This window comes from Echinops telfairi, unplaced genomic scaffold (assembly GCF_000313985.2).
Source record: "Echinops telfairi isolate 266 unplaced genomic scaffold, ASM31398v2 ScPeMD7_443;HRSCAF=831, whole genome shotgun sequence".
In the NCBI taxonomy this organism is placed as follows: Eukaryota; Metazoa; Chordata; class Mammalia; order Afrosoricida; family Tenrecidae; genus Echinops; species Echinops telfairi.
The window spans coordinates 72,573,933-72,594,910 of record NW_022104341.1 but is presented as its reverse complement, the minus strand read 5'-3'; the positions used below and the strand labels follow the sequence as shown (position 1 = coordinate 72,594,910).

Below are 20,978 nucleotides of genomic sequence, written 5' to 3'. Positions count from 1 at the left end.
GTGCAACCATCACAAAACAAGAGACCCGAGAACTAGAAAGGCGAGGCTCACCACCCATTTATCCCTCTGCCTTTCATTTAGCCCCACATGTGATTATCGGCCAGGCTGGCACAATTAACTAACTCAGGGATCATCATAGAATTCTGTCCACTTGCATGCTGGAAGATGAACCCTTAGGTTGCAAGGCCTACAGAAGCTATAACAACTTTGTAAAGCCATGGTTCTCAAAGTATGGACCTCCAACCGCAACGTTAGCCTTGCCTGGGGACTGGCTAGATATGCACATTCCCAGGCAGCAGACCAGACCTACTGGGAGTGGAGCCAGCCACCTGTGTTTTAAAAAGCCCTCCAGGTGACTGGCGAGTTTGAGAACATCTACTGTAAATCATCTCTTCTATATGGATTGCATAGGCCCTTTCTTGTAAACTTCTAGAAACAGGATCCCAGCAGCTAGAAAAGTAGCCTGGTCCAATGGGAGGCAGCTCAAGAGGTTGATGAGAAATGCCTACACAGACACAGCCCCGCCTTCTTGGTCCTAGTTCTGTTCCTTGTGCCACAGGGAATGAGTCTTCTCTGTCTCCCGTGGCTTGGCCACTGTACACATTGGAGGATGGCTCTTCATCTCCCTTCTCCAGGCAAACACGGCGGTCCTCACATGACTTGCCTCTCGTCCTCTCCCCATCCTGGTCACCCTCAACTGGGTGCCTATTATGACGGTGATGGTGATGACGATTAGCCTCTGTTTTCTAAGCACTTATTCCTGTGCACCAGGCCCTGTTTAGGGACGGCCCATGTGTTCCAGCTTGTTATCTACACAGCAACCCGGGAAGGAGTTTTGCCATCTTTATTGTACAGATAAGGAAATAGTGTCCCAAATCACTCAGTAAGAATAAACCAAACCAAACTCACTGCCATTGAGTCAGTGCTGACTCATGGTGACCCCTGAGGGTTTCTGAGACTGTAACAGTGTAGTATTAAATTAAATTGGGAGGAAGGGTGAGGGAGCCAACCCCCAATGCTACTACTACCTACGGGTTCAGTAAGCACAATTGTACGGTTGATATATATATATATATATATATATATATATATATATATATATATATATATATATATATATATATTATATTGTATTAAAGACATAGAGAGCATGAGAGATATTACAATAATGCAGTCAGACACATTACATGGTAGCATTGCTCACTTCAGCCCAGCTTTTTGGTCCAAGTGGAGAGAGGGGGAAGGGAAGGAGGGCCAGGGAACCAGGGAGAGGAGAGGGGGAAGAGAGGGGAGCCAGAGAGAGGTCAGAGAGAGAGGTCAGAGAGATCTGTATTGCTGACCCAGGCCTATATATCTTTTGGGGGCATGCATGCCCACTAATTACAGGTAAAGACATCCATCACAGGAAGGGGTTACACTATAGGTTACACAGTAATGAGGGGGTGGTCCAGGGACATACAAGCAACAGGGAGAGGAGGGACTGGGGTATACATGTGACGAGATGGGTGGATCCCAGATTCAGCTCAACCTTGACCTGTTCCCTGGGTCTCCATAGGAACCATTATCAGTAGGGTGTAAACTCTGCCTACAGGAGCCTGTCCATTGTCCCTAGAGGCAGGGAGCAGGGCCCATTGCAGTTTGGCAACTGATTGCCCTCAGGGGGGCAATGCCTGTGCATCTGACCTCCCCCCACATAACTGTTTACTGGAGTAGAAAACCCAGTCTTTCTTCCTCAGAGCTCCTGGTGGTTTCCAACTGCTGACCACACGGTTTGCAGCCCAGCCATAACCACTACACCACCATAGATACTTTACAATCAGTACACTGTAAAAAGCCAAACCAGGATTCCAACCTCTGGTCTGCGACACTCCGAGCTATTGCAGGCACACCAAGCTCCAAACTCAACTCGCTGTCTTCGAGAAGATACAAACTCATAGTGATCTTGCAGCGCTGGGTTCCCAAGGCGCTAACCCCTTATGAGTGAAGAAAGCCTCATCTTCCTCCCATGAATCAACTAGTGGTTTTGAACTGCTGAGCTTGTGGTTAGTAATCCAACCCATAACCACTATGCCATCAGGGCCCTAGCACACCAAGCTGCCCTGAAATTTCCATAGAAGTACCATGTGAGGAGCTTAAGCCAGGGAGACATTGGCATGAAGGCTGAGGAGACAGTGCCATGGTCAAAGCATGGGCGTTGGAGTCAAACAAATCTGGATTTGAATCCTGGCCTCTGCAATTATGCATTATATGACCTTGGGTGTGTTTGCTTCTCTCTAAGCCTCAATTTCCTCCTCTGTACCACGGGGATAATAACAGTATCCACCACAGACGGCTGCTATGCATAGTAAATGAATTTGTGCTTATAAAGCATTTAGTCAAGTGCAGGATAGCTAGTAAACACTCAATAACGATTTTGGTTATTATTACTGAATCTGTGTACTCAGTAATTATGTAATTATAATACAGATGGGTCATACCCACGCACAAGAGCATCATTATAGCAGCGTAAACCAGGCCCTCTAATCACCCACACTATTATTCCTGCCTCTGGACTCTTTCAGCAGCAGTCTTACGCCCTGAGTCCCTGTCTCGTTTCTTCATTTTACAGGCTCACCTACATCTGTTGACAGGCCGGTCCTCCTAAAGACCAGCTCCATGGGAGCCATGCTCCTGCTCAAACACCATCTTTAACTTAAGTCGAGTCTTTTCTTCCTGGCTCTCAAGGGTTTACATGTAATAGGAGTCCTGGTGGCATACTGATTATGGCCACCAGTTCGACACCAGTTCGACAGCAGTTCGACACCACCAGCTGCTCCACCAGAGAAAAATGAGACTTTCTACTCCAGTAAAGTGTGAGTCTTGGAAACCCACAGGGGCAGTTCTACCCTGCCCTGTAGGGTTGCTGTGAGTCAGAATTGAGTCAGTGGTAGTAAGTTTTATACATAATATGGCTTCATAATCCAACCCCTCCTGTTCCCATTATTGCTGTACATGGACACTAAGTTCTAGCTAGAGAGGGTTTGGGACCTTTGTGTGAACATGTATTTCCTTTGGCATTGTCTCTGTCCAAAATATCCCCCCCGTCTCTACTTTTACTCTCCATTGCTTTCCATCAAAAATTGTCCATTTCCAAGTACTACCTCTCTCACAGAGCTTTCCTCCAACCCCCCAATGGGTGCAAGCAACTTCTTCCTTTGGACTCATTTGGCTTTATGTTTTGGGCTGGAAGGCTTGGCCACAAGTAGATGTGGGAGTTCTGGATCTTCCTCTTATTAGTGTATGAGATTCTTGAGATTCAATTTCCTTGTCTGTACAGTATTGATGGAGGAGATCGGTGGTTCCGTGGTAGAACTCCTGCCTCCCGTGCATGAGATCAGGTTTGATTTCCAGCCCATGGACCTCATGCCCAGCACCCATCTGTCTGTCTGTCATGGCTTTGATGATGAACAGGTTTCCGTGGGGCTTCTGGACTAAGACAGGCTTGGAAAAAAAAGGCCTGCCAATTTATCTTCCAAAAATCAGCCAGCAAAAGCCCTACAGATCAGAAGGATTTCAAAGGCAACTAATTGATCATGGGCAGGACTGGGTAGTGTCTTGTTCTATTATGCCTGGGCTACGGTGAGTTGCGGCTGAGATAAGAGGAGGGATTGGGTAGTCCCTTGTTTAACACCTGACTCATATTACAATGTCCAGTGCCTGTTCTCCTTCTATCCTACTGAATACACTAACACACTTTAACCCTCTCTTTGTTGAGAGGCTGGTGGTAGTGGGCTCTCCGTTGATAATGGCAAGGTCAGCAGATCTGAAGCCACCTGCCACTCCTCAGGAGAGAGATGAGGCTTTCTGCTCCCATGAAGACGTACAGCCTCTGAGACCCCAATCGGCTTGACGGCAGTGAGTTTGGTCTTGAGAGATTTTTTTTTTAAAGAGCAAGGCTTGTGTCTCAATTATCTTTGTATCCCTCACAGTGCTTAGACTAATTCTTTAGGTATAAATGCACAAAAAGCACACGTTGGCTGCTTCCTAGCTAAGTGGCTTCAATTTGCTTAGCCTCCAGAAATGTTTCTTGTGCTCAAACTTAGTGATGTTAACATGTTTTGTTGTTTTTTAATGTTCCTCTCAGCTATTGGTCTCTTTCTCATTCACTCAAGTATTTATGGGGCAGTGTGGGGGGAGGGCAGATGCACAAGCATTCCCCCCTGAGGACAATCAGTTGCCAAACTGCAGTGGGCCCTGCTCCCTGCCTCTGGGGGCAATGGACAGGCTCCTGTTGGCGGAGTTTTCACCCTACTGATAATGGTTCCTATGGAGACCCAGAGACCACCCCCTAGACCACCCCCTCATTACTGTGTAATCTATAGGGCAGCCCCTCCCTATGATGTATGTCTCTACCTGTAATTAGTGGGCTGGCATGCCCCCAAAAGGTATATAGGCGTGGGTCAGCAAGATAGAGCTCTCTGACTCTCTGACCTCTCTCTCTGACCTCTTTCTCTGGATCCCCCCTCTTCCCCCTCTTCCTTGTTCCCTTGCCCTCCTTCCCTTCCCCCTATCTTCACGTGGACCACCAAGCAGGACTGAGGTGAGCAATGCTACCATGTAATGTGTCTAACTGCATTATTGTATCTCTCATGCTCTCGATGACTGTAATATAATACTTATACATCTCAACCGTACAATTGTGCATTACTGAACCCGTGAGGAGTAGTAGTAGTAGTAGCAGGTGGGGGCTGGCCCCCCACCCCATCGCCATTTAATTGAATACTACAGGGCAGTACCGCGTGTTAGGCAGTCTGCGCGGCACTGGGGATCCGAGGGCGTATAGACCAGCCACTCTGTAATTCGAGCTTGGGTCCATGCATGCAGCCTACCACAGGCCTGGGCGCAGGACGGGCAGTGCCGCAAAGTTGGCACTTCCGAGGAATGTGTATAGGCAGCTTGGGAGAGTTGGAGATCCCAAGAATATTGCATTCTTTCACCATAGGCGGGCAACCAGTTCTTTCCCTTCCGCTGACCCTGCGCCTTCCTCAAAAGTGCTCTGTTTGAGCCCATTGTTGCAGCCGCTGTGTCAGTCCAGCTCCTTCCCCGCCTCTGCTCGTCTCCTCATCATGCGTTATATCCTCCTCCTGACAGCATGGCCAAAGCACATGAAATGAAGTCTCTCTGTTCTTGCCTCTAATAAGCATTCTAGCTGTATCTCTTCAATGACAGATATGTTCCTTCTGCCGGAAGTCCATGGAATAGTAAGATTGTTCACCAATCCATAATTCAAATGAATCAATTCACCTTCAATCTTTCCTTATTCATTTCCCAACTTTCCCATGCATGACTGAGACTTCTGGGGCTTGGATCAGGTGCATCTTAGCCCGCAACGCAACATCTTGGTTTTTGAACACTGTTAAGAGAGCTTTTGCAGTAGATTTGTCCAATGCAATACATCATTTGATTTCTCCACCTCTGCTTCCATGAACATTGTTGAGGGTCCAAGCAAAATGAAATCCTGGACAATTTAGAGATTTTTCTCCTCTCATCATGATGTTGTTTATTGGTCCAGCTGTGGGGACTTTTATTTTCTTTTTGCTGAGGCATAATCCATACAGAAGGCTGTCACCTTTGATCTTCACCTGCTAGTGCTTTAAGTCCTCTTCACTTTGAACAAGCAAGATTGTGTCCGCTGCATGGTGAACCTTCCCTGACTCCTGATGCTGCTTTCTTCTCCACGCGGCCCCGCTTCTCACATTCCTGTCTGGTGAAAGATACACCCTGACATAGACCTTGCCTGAGTGTAGCCATGCAGTAGTCCCTTGTCCTGCTACACACCTGCCTCTTGGTCCAGGTCCAGGTTTCACACGAGCACAAGGAGGTGTTCTGGAGTTCTCGTTATTTGCAATGCTATCCATCATCTGTTGTGATCCGCCCAGTTGAACGCCTTTGCACAATATGTAAAAACAGGTCAACGTTTTTCAGGTATTCTCTATTTTCAGGTAAGAATTATGTATCTGAAATCAACAATGGTATCTCTCGTTCCAGGCCTTCTTCTGAATTTGGCTTGAATTTCTAGCAATTCCTTGTCAATGTACTGCTGCCACATGTTTAAATTGTCGTCAGCAAAAATGTACCTGCATATGAGATTAATGATTTTATTAGATAAAAATAATTGCACGTTTCATTACAATCCGTTGTCTCCTTGAGCTGCCTGTGAAGTCGCCCATTCACTTCTTTCACTTCACCGTTTCTTCCAGTCGCTTTAGCCCGCTTACATCCAGAGCAAGTTTCAAACTCTCTGTGATAGCAATTTTGAGATATCAATTTTCATCTTGTATTTCTCGCCTGTCTTTTCAAAGAGGTTTTGCTTTCTTTATAAATGGTGTCCTTGATGTCATCCTAGAACTCTAACAGTCTTTGGTCAGTATTAGTGTTCAGTCCATCAAATCTATTCTTGAGATGGTCATACTTTGGCTCTTGTGGACTTGCTTTAATTTCTTCAGTCAGGACACAACTGATGGTCTATCTCTTCCGTAGTCGGTGTCTGGCTTTGTTCTGGTTTAAGATATCGAGCTGCCCCATAGTCTCTTTCCACAGAAGCAGTTGATTTGATCCCTGATATTCCATTTGGCAAGGCCCGCATGACCTTCTACAGGCATTTTTTATGTATAGACATTGTTTATATTGTTGAAAAATGTTTTTTCAATAAATAAGTTGTTGGTCTTGAAAAATTCTATTCTTGTTCTCTGGTATTAATTCTATCACCAAGATCATATTTTCCAGTTACTGCTTCTGCTTTGTTTCTGACTTTTGCATTCCAACTACCTGTAAGTATTAGTACATCTTAACTGCACAGCTGATGAACTGCAGACTGCAGATGTTGGTAAATTTCTTCATCTTTGGCATTATGATTGGCGTTTAAATTGGAATCAGTCATATTAGCTGGTCTACCTTTTAGGCATGTAGATATTACCAATCACTATGGTCAGTGACAGAATATATTTACTTGCACTTCAGGTTGAATCTTGAAATCTTTCTCTTTTTAAACAATGAATGTGATGCATTCCTCTTCAAGTTCTTTCTTTCTTTTTTAATGTTTAATGGTTTGGGGTGGGTGGGAATGAGGAGCTGATATCAAGGGCTCAAGTGGAAAACAAATGTTTTGAGAATGATGAGGGCAACAAATGTACAAATGTGCTTAACACAGTGGATAGATGGATGGATTGTGATAAGAGTTATATAAGCCCCCAATAAAATGATTATATATAATGGTTTATTTAGATGCTTTAAAGTGATTCATTGTGGAATTCAGCATAACTGAAAAAAAGTCTCTAATGTTTTCTTAACAGGAATCACCTTCTTACTTGGCAATGGCTTTGGCTCCAGGTAGAAATGCCTCCCAGTAATTCATCAGCTGTTCCTGTGTTTTACCAGTGATCCAAGTACTTGATAATAAGTTTTATAGTCTCTGACTCATTCTTCCTCAAATCTTCCCACTTCTTTTCAAATCGTTTTAGAGCTCTGTTCAAAATCTCTCTCCTGGTTGCACTTTGGCCTCCCACTCTCGGATGTCATTCTTGGCTTGCTGGTTTGTTAGCAACCATCATTTTTGCCTCAGTGTCACGTTTTCTGAGCAGAGTCTTTTGAGCATCTTCCCATTCTGCCAGCATTTCACTTGATGGTCAAACACACCTTTCACTGCTGCAACAAGATCTACCCGCCGAGTAGATCCCAAACCACATAGACATCAACAAAAGCTTGATGTAACTGATCTATCTTCTCTTTAACCTCAGCAAGCGGTGACAAGGCTGTAGTCTAGATAAAGCAGGACGATGCTCAGAATTGCATAGCAGCACCTTTAGTAAAGGCTGAAAGCTTTGAAAGTGTTGGCTGGAAGCTTGTTCCTATGACAGCCCAAAGCTTCAGCACTGACTCGAAGTTTCCTAAGTTGCTGATCCACGTTCTGACCTTGCTGCTGCATTTCTTCAAACCAGGCATCCGATTCATTCATCTTGATTGTCACTGTATTGACGGGTCGGCAGCCCTGTTCACCATCCTCAGTCTTCCTGCTCCACTCAGAGCCCGTGTATTAACTGCCCTAGGCAGCTCAGAACTTGCCAAGAACTGCCTTAAGCCAGGATCCTGTAGTAAAGTTGGATGATTTGCTGTTCACTGGAGAGATCTTTCAAGAGCAGCTCTCCATTTCTCGACAAATTCAGTGGAAGATGAATCTTCTTTACCCACTTTGACCCTGGCCATGCCCATACACTACTCTGGAGCTCGTGGCACAAGGTAACCGACATGTAAATACTTGCTTGCTAATTTACTATGCAAATTGTAAGCCAAGAAAGCCACAGAAACATCAGTTAACTGAAGATCCCCTTGTTTCGAGGGCAGTCTTTGTTGTGACTCTGTATGCCATGTAGCACTCATGCCATCGCCACCTTGCTCTGGGTCTGAGACTCCAATTTCTAGATCCAAAAGATTTCCATTTGATGCTTCTTCAACCTCCTCTCTGGATCTATCCAAGACCATGGGAGCAGATATACGCTTTGATTCAATTCTGGGTACAACCAGGATTGTAGGGTGACTCCAGGAGAAGGTTCGGAAGAGAGGATAGGTTCCCTCTCTGGACTGTCCAAAGAAACTTCTTCTGTGGCTTCTGCAAAGAGGTCTTCTCTGTCATCATCCAACACAACACGTGTGGGTTAGGGGCCATTGGGATTTGTACTAATGTCTTCTGCGGGAAGACCAGCTGGTTCTGGAGGTGATGGGCTTGACTCCAGGGTGGAGACAGTGACAGTGACAGCGGGAGGTCCTCCCCCTCCTCCAGTCTAGCTCCTCAAGTCAGTGCCTGCCCACTAGTGGACAAGGAGCCCTGCTGGCTGGTGTCTTGGCTCTTCCAGACCCTGTCAATATCTCAGTCCTGATTCAGTAGACCATATGATTGTCTAATTCAGAATGGCCCAAACCAGGCCACTTCACCTCACTAATACCTAGAAGAATCTTTAAGCGTTCCACTTCATTATTGACGATTTCAAACTTAGCGTGCTGCCTTGAACCTTGGTGTCAGACTCTGTATTTAAGTTCTGTAATAAAGGCCTGTCTGATCAACATGGTTTGTACCACTTCTCTTTCTGGAATCCCTCAGAGGCACTGCTGCCACCAGTCTGGTTGAGTGTGACACATTGGATAGACGCCAATTCATGGAGACCCCATGTAGGTCAGAACACAGCCGGGCTCCTGTGTTAGTCTGGGTTGACTTAAAAAGCAAATCCATAGACACGCATATGTGTGTAACAGACAACTGTATATCAAAAAGTAATTATATATTAAGAAGACATCCCAGCCCAGTCCAGATCAAGTGGGTCTGGCCTCCAGCGAGCTATTTATCTACATCACGCTTCCAAATGAGGTCATCAAATTGTAACCTGATTGACAGACTAGACTCCACCCCTTCACAAGTTGACAGAAGATTATGTAACTGCCACAGATCCACATGAGGGGTTTTGTGGAAGTAGATGGCCAGGCTTTTCTTTCTAGACACCTCTGTGTGGACTTGAACCTGTATTCTTTCTGCTAACAGCACAACACGGAATTATTTGCACCCCTGGGGACTTCGGTGATTCACAGGTGACTGCGATTAATTGGGTACAAAGTTTGCTTGCTTTTTAAAAATGGATTTATTGAGATACAGTTTAGAGCATGCAATTCGATCGTTTTAGTGCATTTATAGAGTTACGCAGCCATCACCGTAAGTGAGTCGATAGCAGAGCATTCTCATCCCACAAAAAAGGAAAAAAGAAACCAAAAATTAAATAGGCACGCGATTCTGAGTTTTATAAAACAGGTCAAGCTAATCGATCACACCTTTGCCCACAGCAAGTCCACCTGTCTTCACATGGCAGTAATGTTGCTTGCTGTTGTTAAACCAAACTCACTGTCATTGTGTCGATTCTGGTGCCATCACATTGGTGCTGACGTCTGGAGACCCTCTGGACATCAGAACCAAACACTGCCCGGTCCCGTGTCACCTCCACAATGGCGCTTGCGCTTGAGCCCCTTGTTGCAGTCACCATGCCAATCCATCGCCCAGTCTTCCTCTTTGTCGTTGGCCTCCACTCTACCGAGCAGGATGTCCTTCTCCGGGGACTGGTCTCTCCTGATAGCGTGTCCAAAGTACGTGAGACCGAGTGTCACCATCTTTGCTTCTGAGGAGCCTTCTGGCTGTGCTCCTTCCAGGACAGATTCGTCTCTTCCGTTGGCAGTCCACGGTCATTTCCACTTTCCTCACCGGGCCCGCCCTTCAAATGCCTCCCCTCTCTCCCGAGCTTCTGGATTCATGATCTAACGTTCGCACGCTGATGAGGAGGTTGGAAGCACCACAGCTTGGGTCAGGTGCACTTTATCTGGGGCTCATCCTCCAGCCTTCTCTCTGACGGCAGCCCACTGTTGTTCATGACGTCTCCTGTGGTTAATCATGCAGGAGCGGAACAGCCGATACCTTCTTCGTCACCTCTCCTCCGTCGGGAGCCCTGCTGAAATACCAGTAACCTACCTTCCAGTATCACAGCTACGCCCAAAAGGACAATTAGTCATGACGTTGCCTAGCTAGTTGTAGAAAATGTTAAGATCGAGCAATCAGACTGTGGAATCACCTCGATGACATTTGTTTGGGAAGTTCCCTGGAAACATACTGGCAACACCCCAGATCTCTTGGGACACTTGGCGAAGCACAGCTCTGCTTCCCGGTGCCTCTTGACCGATCCCAGTGGCTTCCTCTTGTCTGAGTCAGTGGGACCCAGGCTACTTTCATGTCCACCTCCCTCTCCTCTCATCAGTTGCCCTCACTTGTCCTTGGCCGCTCCCTCCTTCATCCTGCAGGACCACTCTGCCTGTCTCTGTAGGAGTTGGAATTGACCTGCAGGCAGTGGGAACTCATGGGCCCTGTCTGGATCCCAGTGTGTCCTCTCTGCACCGTGCCCCTGCCCCCAACGATGGCCCTCAACTCTCACCTCGCCTTTTTTTCTTCTCCGGGGTCTTTCTTTTTCCTCCTTCCTGCCTTCCTTTTTATTTTTATTGAGGAAAAAAATGATATCTTTAATTGCCCTCCATGTGGATGTAAGCCTTTCCCTCACACCCGCAATCTTCTCCACAGCTCTCTTTCAGGATGATGGGCTGTTTGGGGAGCTTCCCCCTGCCTCGCACTTTGCAGCAGCCCCATCCGTGTGTCTGGCAGCATTTACCTTTGTCTGCTCACAGAGGAGGCCCACCGTTTATCAGGGTTGACAATTGGGCAGAAGCACTGGCTCCTCCCCAAGTGGCCATGTCACAGATCAGCCTTCCCAAAGGATCCTGGATGCTACATGTCCACATGGATCCTGTGGCGATGCCTGCCACCAGCATTGCCCAGCTCTCCCGGGGCTTCCAATACTTGCTGAAGTAGACGTGGCTCATGTGGCCCCAAAGTGCCCACCTCTTCCTCAGTCTTGGCGGCATTATGGCAGCCAAAAGGAAAGAGTTCTCACCTTTCTCTTTAGAGACAGGCTCCTTGAGTAGGTTGGCCACTATTGCTATCCCCACTTCCTCACTGCTGGTTAGTCCAACACTCACTGAAACCCCACCTCAGCTCCCCTGCTCCTCAGCTAACCACGCTCCCCTACACCTAGGTACCGAGTAACTCACGATTGCTCAATCCCACAGCCCTTTGCCAATCTGCCTCCTTGCTGCCCTTGAAACTCTCTCCTCCCCGGATTTCTGTACCCCAAAGCTCTCCTTCACCACTCTGACCTCTCAGCCTCCTGCCTGATATTCCCACTTCCTCCTACTCTAAGTCTTACCATACAGCCTTTCTGTTGCCCACAGGCCCCTCCCTGGCGCATTGCATTTCTAGTGCCTGGTCAACCCCGCCCTCCTCCACCACCCATACACCTTTATGGCAGAAGTCTGATAAAGCAGAGTTCTAGTTTTCAAGTAAGAGGCCATGGAGAAAATCTTGTTTCTTCACAGGATCTCTGGAGTCAGCTACACTTCTTACTTCTTTGATAAGTAAAGGCTCTAAGGGGGAATTTTTTTTTTTTAAACTCACCACACTGCCCTTGGGCCTCTTCTGACTCATGAGGTGTCCATGCAGATTGCCCCATAGGGATTCCTGTAATCTTTATAAAAGCGACCCCCAGCCCTTACTTCTGTGTTGCCCCTGGGCAGGCTCAAACCACCAATGCGTAGGTTAGTAGGTGAGCATACCACACGCGTGTCATCCAGGGGCTTCTCTGAGGGGAACAGGATCCATTCACATTAGGCTCCCAGGGCCATGGGAGAAAGAAGGTCCTGAAAGATCACCTCCTACCCAGCCCCAGGGAGGGAAGCCATGCTTGTCCGTGGTCCAAGAGTTGGTAGAAAGGACAGTATAGACCACAAAGGACATCCCAAGGATCTGGTAGCCGAGAATCCACACCGGAAATGGGGGAAGAAAGGTTGGTTCCTGTGCTGTACTGGAAGTGAAGTTGGCATTTGTAGGAGGCAGCAGAAGTGCGGTTGAACAGTGACACCTTCTGACAGTGGTGAGTAATTGCAATAGTGGATTGAGACTGGGACCATCTGGGCTCTCAGATTTCTGGGAAAGAAGGAGGGGAGATCTCCTAAAGAGAGATATTAGAGTTTCAGCGAGGCGGGGCATGTGAAACTGTTTACTACAGACTAATTAGTAAGCACAAGCAAGCTTGTATTTACCTTTCTTACTGGGTACTCTGTACGTGTCAGGGATTGTAAATTTGAAAAGAGGCTTTGATCCTGCAGGAAGATTGTTGTGGTGTTGGGAGAGAAACAGATGCCAAAAATATGAGGGGTATCCCCCAAAACCAGGAAAAAGCTCCACTGAGGTTTTTTTTTTTACATATGTATTCATATGTGCTGCAAATACTCATGTATTGTGTTAGACAGGGTTCTCTAGAGAAACAAAACCAGGATACTTATGATTAGATAGATAGATAAATAGATAGATAGATAGATAGATAGATAGGTAGATAGATACAGCATGAAGAAATATAACAGCTAATTAGTCCACACAGCAGTATAGAGGGCTCAGTTCAACTCACTTCTGTGGAACAGTTAATATACTGGAAGTCCTTCAATTGAGGGCGCTGGGTCGAAGCTCAAGGAAGCAGACAGCTGAGTCTTCCATAGGCTCATGCAGGCAGTCCGGCCACAGAAAGCAAACAGCAGGGCAGGTCACCAACAGTCGGCAAGATGACAGGATCCAACAGTCCCAAGCTCAAACGATGTACACGCCTGCAGCATGGCGAAGCAAGTCTCAAAGGAACCTCAAGTTCTAGTGACACGGTCCATGGGTTGGCAGCCCTACAGGTAGTGTAGCTCACAAGTTGAGGCAGAGAACTAGCAGGCACACACTGGTCCAATCACCAAAGAGTAAGAGAGAGAGAGAGGCTTGGTGGGCCGTTTATCTCTTGGTCCTCCAATCAAACTGCAACCTTATTAATCCCACATGTTCTTATTGGTCAGGTTGGCACAATAAACCTTCCTATCACAGATATCCATAAATACAGTAGAGCATGCTTTCAGTCTTCAGTCAGTTGGCTCTGACTCATAGCAACCCTAAATACCACAGACTGAAACACACTACCTGGTCCTGCTATGGCCAGTGTGCTTGTCCATCTCACTGAGGACCCTCCTCTATTTCATTAATGTTCTCCAAGCATGGTAACAAGCCTGAAGCCCTTCTCTAGGCGCTGGCTCCTTGTTCAAAGGACATGAGACGAAGTCTCATCTTTCTTTTCTAATAAACATTCTGGCTGTATTTCTGCCCAAACAGATTTGTTTGTTCTCCAGGCAGCCCACAAAAAATTCAGTATTCATCACCACCACTGTCACCTACACCCCCACATTCGCTTGCCTTCTTATTCTTATTGGTCAGCTTAAAAATAGTTTTATTGACATATAATTCACATATCATACAATTCAATGGTTCAATCCTATTAAGAAGTGTTGCACAATCATCGCCACAATCAATTTGAAAACATTTTTTTCTGTCTTGTATTCAGAGTTGTTAGCTATCCCTTTGCCTATAACCTCCCCTGCCATGCCCCTAGGTAATTATCAATCCGGCTACTATCTCTATAGATTTACCTATCCTGGATTTCATATACAAAAAAACCATACAAAACAACAACAAACAAACAGCATCACAAAGTAAACAGAGAAAACCTCAATCGAACAGAAATCAGAAAATATTAAAAACGGAAACAACTGTAAAATAGGTCAAAAGGGCGATCAAGTGATAAGGTGTTACATTGTAGCCTAACTACCTCTGCCATAAAAGACTTTACAATGCTCTCTGCCTGATAGCAAGGCTACTCACGTCCCTGATTATGGTCAGAGGGGATTCATCAGAGGCTTAATCCATGTGGGGACCCTGCAAGTGGATTTGGGCTTCCACATCAACCATAACTCTCTGTGAAAACCAGGTATTCAGAATTTAAGCTCGGATACTGTGCCCTCCTCCATACTTGAATTTTATTAATTACAGTCCTTGGATCACCTAGGCTGGTGTGCTTCTTCCATGTAGACTTAGTTGACACCTCACTTAGATGGCTGCTTGTTTGAAGACAAATCTTTAAGACCCCAGATGCTAGTCCCACTGATAATTGGGCACCATCTAGTTTCTTCACCACACCTTGCTATAGCACCCATATCGTCAGTGATCTCTTCATGAGGGTGAGTGTTGAGTTGGTTCTTGGCCCGCTTTTGCATGCCTATGTGGCCATTGAAAATATCATGGCTTGTCTGGAGATTATCTCATTTCCCCAAATTTAAAAATTGATTTTCCACTAAAATGAGACAAGTTGAAGAATTAGAAGATCTCATCATTTAAGGCTCCTTACTCAGCTGAACTCAGGTTTCTGCTCTTGACTTTGTTTACCCATAGAGGGTGTGTGTGTGTTTCCATGCCTCCTTCTTCCCTAACCTCCTGAACTTCGGTCTCAGCTAGATGTTGCCCTATGATCTTAAACTATCGATCACTTCCAGACCCGCAGGCTGACTGAGAGGCGTGGCCTTGAGGGTCCCACCTGCCGTTCTCTGACCAGTCAGTGGGGTCTTTTTTATCATTTTGTTTCACATTTTTCTCAGACTGTATCTCGGGCCTTCTGATGCGGTCTTCTTTAGACCCCTGGTTCTTCTGCACATCATCTAGTTCTTCTGGCCCCAGAATTGGGGGAACGGATGCTGGTATAGTCCATTGAAAGAGTTATTTCCATATGTGTTTTGATCTTCATCTTTCTTCTGACCTTGTGATGGAGAGAACCCGATGGTTGCACCGTAGGTGGTAGCTCACCAGATGTTAAGACCCCCATTGCTCGTCAACAGAATCAGATGTAGGCCATTGTCTTTGCACACTGCACCGTGCCTTGTAATGTTAAGCCATAAACCACTCACTGTCATGGAACACACACCTGGGGTCAGTGTGAGTCGGCATTGACTCGATGGCAGTGAGTTTAGCTGTTTTATGGGATTGTGTCCAAGTCACAGCAAGCTGGCAGGGCAGAATCATACTGCTCCCAGGGGTTCTGAAGCCGCAAAGCACCACACAAGCCGACCACCTCCATCTTTCTCTTCAAGAGCAGCCGACGGGTTAGCAGCACAGCGCACAGCCCACTGCACTGGCAGGGCTCTCTGTGTCGGGAGAGAACATTTTGGTGCGTAGTAGAAAATACACATATACCCCGCACCAAGCACACACATGCCACAGAAGGGACTTATGAAACAATCTCTTGTTGAATTAAAAATAAACATTTAGCTTCTTAGAGGTGTTATGGAATAATAATAATAATAATGTAAAAGTCCAGATTTTATCAACCCAGGACTTTGGCTTCTCATCCTAGTCTTTCCTCCGCTGGAAGATGGAGCTACCCCTCCTACTTTGGGGCCGTGGTTGGCATTGGAAAGGATGTCGGCGCAGGCTGCAGTTGGAACATACTTTGGAGCGTTGCCAGGGGCACATGCTGAAAGGAGCGCTGCCAGGGGCACATGTTTTAATCAGGTTCCAGGGGAGAAGAACAAGAAACATGTGGAAAACTGGGAAGGTTAAATTATCCATGACGATGAGATAAAGGGGAGTCATTTTTCCATGAAGTAGACAGGTAGCAAGCCAAGGTCTAGGGGCAGCTGGGGAAAGGTTTGGGTTTATGAAGAGTGTGGGATTTATGCGGTGCTTGTTGACCACAGCAGGAAGACCCTCTACAGGCCAGCCCCTGTGCCGGCCCCGAAGGTGCAGACATGACTGAGATGGGTTGTTTCTCTCGGAAGCACACAGTGTATTCATTCAATCCGTCCAAGTCACCCACTGTGAGGGACCATGGGGCGCCAGGAACAGAGCTTCAGAGGTGAATCCAATTCGGCTCTCGGCTCTAAAGTTCAGGATTTATTAAGGGGCAAGTGAGATGAAAAGCCTAGCAAGGCCCAAAGCTTGGAAGACACGCCACTAGTTAACTGGTCATGCGCCCGGCCTCTTTCCCCTCCTCTTCATTCTGGGAACTTGTTGCTAGTGCCTTCCGACCCCTAAACTCAGCCCAGGCCCTAAACACAGCTCTGCAGTTGAGCACGCTGGTTTGGGAAACAGGCATAGCTGGGCTCCAAGGCTAGATTCTCCCGGGTCTCCCAAGTCGCCTGGAGCAAGTCCAGCAACTGAGGCGGCATCTGTAAGATGGGGTCAGCGTTCACCTCATGGGCTGGTGAGACAACGGGAGCTCCCTAGGCTAACTCTTCTCAGCTGCCTTTCATGGCGCCATGGAAAGAGTGACCATCCTAGCTGTTCACCAAAAGGTTGACGGTTGGAGTCCACCCAGAGATGCCTTGAGAGAAAGACCCACCTTTTATTAAAGCCCTATTATGGCACGGGTACTCTGGAGACAGGAGGCTTTCTGCTCCCGTAAAAGAGTTACGGTCTCTGAAACTCACAGGAGCTGGTCCACCTTCCCTATAGGAGCCAGACCCACTTGATGGCAGCGAGTTTGGTTTTATGTGAAGGGTGCTTTATAGACTTTGTTTCGTTAAGATTCAATCATTTATCATTCAAATAGCCCTGCAAAGTAAGGATTCGGTTTCCCTTTGGGAAAAGTGTTTATCTCCAATCTCTTGTTCTGTGCAGCAATGGGAACTTCCATCTCACGCCCCAGGGGAGTGACTAATCTGATGAGTAGGCTTTAGAGAAGTGAGCTTGGGTCTCCCTTTTTTGAGAGAGGCGAAGTGTTGGCAAGGCTGACAGTTTCCTGCCCTGAATTACACAGCCATCAGTGACAAAGCAGGCAGGCTCAGTCCAGGGGCCTATTGCTAGGGAACTACTGTGGCCATCCAGCTAAGGACATTTATCAGTAATGAAAGTAATCCTTCAACTCCCATCTCGGACTCTTGAGTCCTGTCACACAACAGGTCATCAGGAAGGAGAGATGGGGTGTTAGTTGTTGAGCCCCTCCACGCAGAAGTGTGACTGTGACCTTCCGAGGGAAAGGATCTTTTCGGATATAATTGAGATAAGGAGTGTGCGGTAAGATCTCCCTGAGTCAGAAAGATCCCTAAGACCCGTGATAAGTATCCTTCAAAGAGGAGACACACACAGAGAAGACTGTGATGTGAAGGCGGGGTAGGAGATTGGAGTGATCAGTCTGTAGTCAAGGATCACCAGCAGCCCCCAAAAGGCATCAGATGGATTCTCTCCGAATCCAGCCACATCTTGACTTCAGATTGCTGGTTCCAGAATGGGGAGAGAAAACATTTCTGTTGGACCCAGTTTGTGATCATCTGTTCTGAAGTCTTACGAAATTTATGATGCCGTCCTCACCCCGCAACAGTCCCTATCACAGTTGAAAGATTGAAGCTTGGAAGTTGTAGACCAGGGCAATGCAGGAAATCGACTCCACACCTGTTACTGTTGGTGTTTGTTGAGTTGATTTCTACAACTCGAGGGATTCCATATGGTACAGAGTAAACATGCTCCTTAGGAATATATATACAAATATATATATTTGCTCTGTTGTACATGGGGTTGCTGCAAGTCGGAATCATCTCAATAGCACCTAACCGCACCCCCACCCCCCACACATGAGGGACTTCCAAAAGTTCACAGAGAAAGGAAATTAAAGCACAATGCAATTTCTGTGAACTTTCTGGAGCACCCTCCCCCCCATGTATTTTTAACATTTGATTACACTTTTGGTAAAACTATACACAGCAAGGGAATGCTGGTGGTGTAGTGGTGAAGCACTGGGCTGTGCTCCGCATGGTGAGCAGTTCAAAACCACCAGCAGCTCCTTGGGAGAAGGACCGTAAACAGTTACAGTCTTAAACTCACAGGGGGTAGGGGTGGGGGTGGGGGGGTTGCTTTGAGTCAGCATTGACTTGATGGCAGTGCGTTTGGCTTGGTTTTATACCCAGGAAAACAGGTTCCCATCCAGCAAATTCTCCAGATAATATTTGGTGACATTGGTTATGTTCTTCGGTTTGTGTCAACATTTTCATCGTTTCTGTTCCAGCTGTTCCGCTCCCATTCATTTAATCTCTGTCCCTCCAAACGTCTCATCTGGGCTTTAGAGTAACCACGGCCCATTTAGACTCAAGGATAATTTTTCAAAGACCCTCGTTCTCTTGACTTTGCAGTTTAATCTGCTACTCAGTGAAAGGGCACTTTCTGGGGCTAGTCTCTGCTCAGTGTTTAAAGTGAATCGGGCTGTAATGTTACCAGAAGTGACAATCAGCCATTTCTTCTGTGCTGCTGCTTCGGGCCGGATTCCAGCCACCAACCGCTAGGTTAGCAATCAAAGGAACACATCTGGAGTCTTTAGTGAAATGGTTTCCCACAGAGGTGCGGGCAGGGTTAAGGGACATCCATCCTGGGCCAGAAACACGGGACCTTATGAACTCCCAGGCGTGTAGGGTCAAGGGAGGAAATGCTGTTTCTGAACCCTTGAAGGGAAGTCTGGTCTCTGGGCACTGTGGCCAAGAAGGGCCAAATCTACTTCCTTTCAGGGTTGCAGAGCTCAAGCAGGAGAAACACCCCTGCCTCTCTCCCCTCCCTTGCCAGGGCCTCCTCTTGGCCAAATCTAAGGGGAAGCCAAAGGACATGGGAGCCTGGGGTGTAGAGCAAAAAGGGTCAGTAACAAGGGGGTTGCATGACCCTTCCTGCCATGACCTGGGCTGAGAACTTCTAAGCCATGGTTTCTTCGTCTGTAGTAGGAATTTGGGGGGTTTGAGGACTGTGTTCGTTTTCTAAACCTCCTGTAACAAATGGCCACAAACTGGGTTCAAGAGAAATGTGTCCTGTCATAGTTCTAGAGAGCAGCAGTTTCAGGTCAGGGGCTGGACAAGGTCTGAGCACCGAGGGAGGCCACAGGGGGAGAGGAAACAGACATTCGAGCCTTGCCCCAGGTGCCATGGTGTCAACTGAGCTAGGGTTTGAGCTACTCTTTTAACGCCAATAGTTGGTCTTCCGACTGCCATGCATGGCTTCTTCCTTATTCCATGTCATCTTCTGTGTCATCTTCAAAAGCCCCAAATTTTGAGACTTGGAGGGAGGCAAGTGCTGCCAATGGCAGCTGAGAAGGCTGGCTCCTGGCCTCCAGCCTCCCGGGTACCCTCAACCCATTCCCACTCACAAAGACCCTGTGGGACAGGTTAGATCGGTCCCAAGGCTGTACTCTTTATGGAAACAGAGGGTCACATCTTTCTTACACGGGGCAGCTGGTGGGTTTGAACCACTGACCTTTCTGTTAGCAGTCAGGTGCTGAACCACTGCACCACCAGGGCTCTGTCCAAACTCCCTGCCTTCAGGCCAACTGTGACTCGTAGAGTCGCTATAGAACAGAACAGTCCCCGCTGGTTTCCAAGCGTGTGAATCTTCCCAGTAACAGAAAGCCGCGTCTCCTGTGGAGCGGCTGGTGGTTCCACAGACTGACTTGGCAGTTGCTGTTGACCGGTGCCATCGCGTCAGTTCCGGTCCACAGCGACCCCGTGCACAACAGAACGAAACACTGCCGGTCCTGGTTCACTGTTGCTCCTGTGCTCCAGCCCATTGCTGCAGCGACGGGGTTAGTCCATCTTGTTGACGGCCTTCCTCTGTTTCACTACCCCTCCGCTTTCCCAAGCATGAGGTCCTTCTCCAGATGATGTGTCTGAAGTATGTAAGATGAAGTTTTGCCTTCCTCACCTCTAAGGAGCACTTAGTTCTTCCAGTGCAGACTTATCTGTTCTTTTGGCAGTCCATGGTCCTGTCAATATTTTCCAGCACCATAATTCCAATGCACTGATTCTTTTCCACTCTTCCTTATTCAGCGTCCAACTTTCACGTGCATATGAGGCAATGGAAAATATCATGACTTGGGTCAGGCACAACTTAAAGTAACCAACCTCCTTGCTTTTCAATATTCTAAAGAGGTCTTGTGCAGCAGATTGGCCCAAATGCAGTGCACTTTTTGATCTTGACTCCTGCTTCTATCAGCATTGACTGTGGATCCAAGAAAGGTGAAATCCTTGACAACTTCAATCTCTTCTCCGTTTTTGTTACCTATCGGTCCGGTTGTGAGGATTTCGATTACTTTGAGTTGTAATTCATACTGAAGGCTGTAATCTTTGATCTTCATCAGCAAATATTTCAATTCTTCCTCACTGTCAGCAAGCAAAGTTGTGTCCCCCAGTGAGTAAGGTTGTGCCATCTGCATATCGAAGGCTGTTAATGAGCCTCCCTCCAATCCTGATGCCCAGTTCTTCTTCCTATGATCCTGAGTCTCTGATCGTTTGCTCCACATTCAGATGGACTAAGTATGATGGGGATACAACCCTGACACACACCTTTCCTGATTTTAAACCATGCAATATTCCCATGTTCCTTTTCCACAACTGATCCATGTACACATTCCAAAGGAGCATAATGAAATGTTCTGGAATTTCCGTTCTTCTTAGGGATATCCATGGTTTTCTATGGTTCACTC

At 47.0% G+C, this 20,978-nt stretch overlaps 1 pseudogene; it reads right to left on the bottom strand.

The window, feature by feature from the left end:
- Positions 1–7,342: 7,342 nt before the first annotated feature.
- Positions 7,343–19,973, bottom strand: LOC101650929 (annotated as a pseudogene).
- Between the last annotated feature and the right edge of the window lie 1,005 nt (positions 19,974–20,978).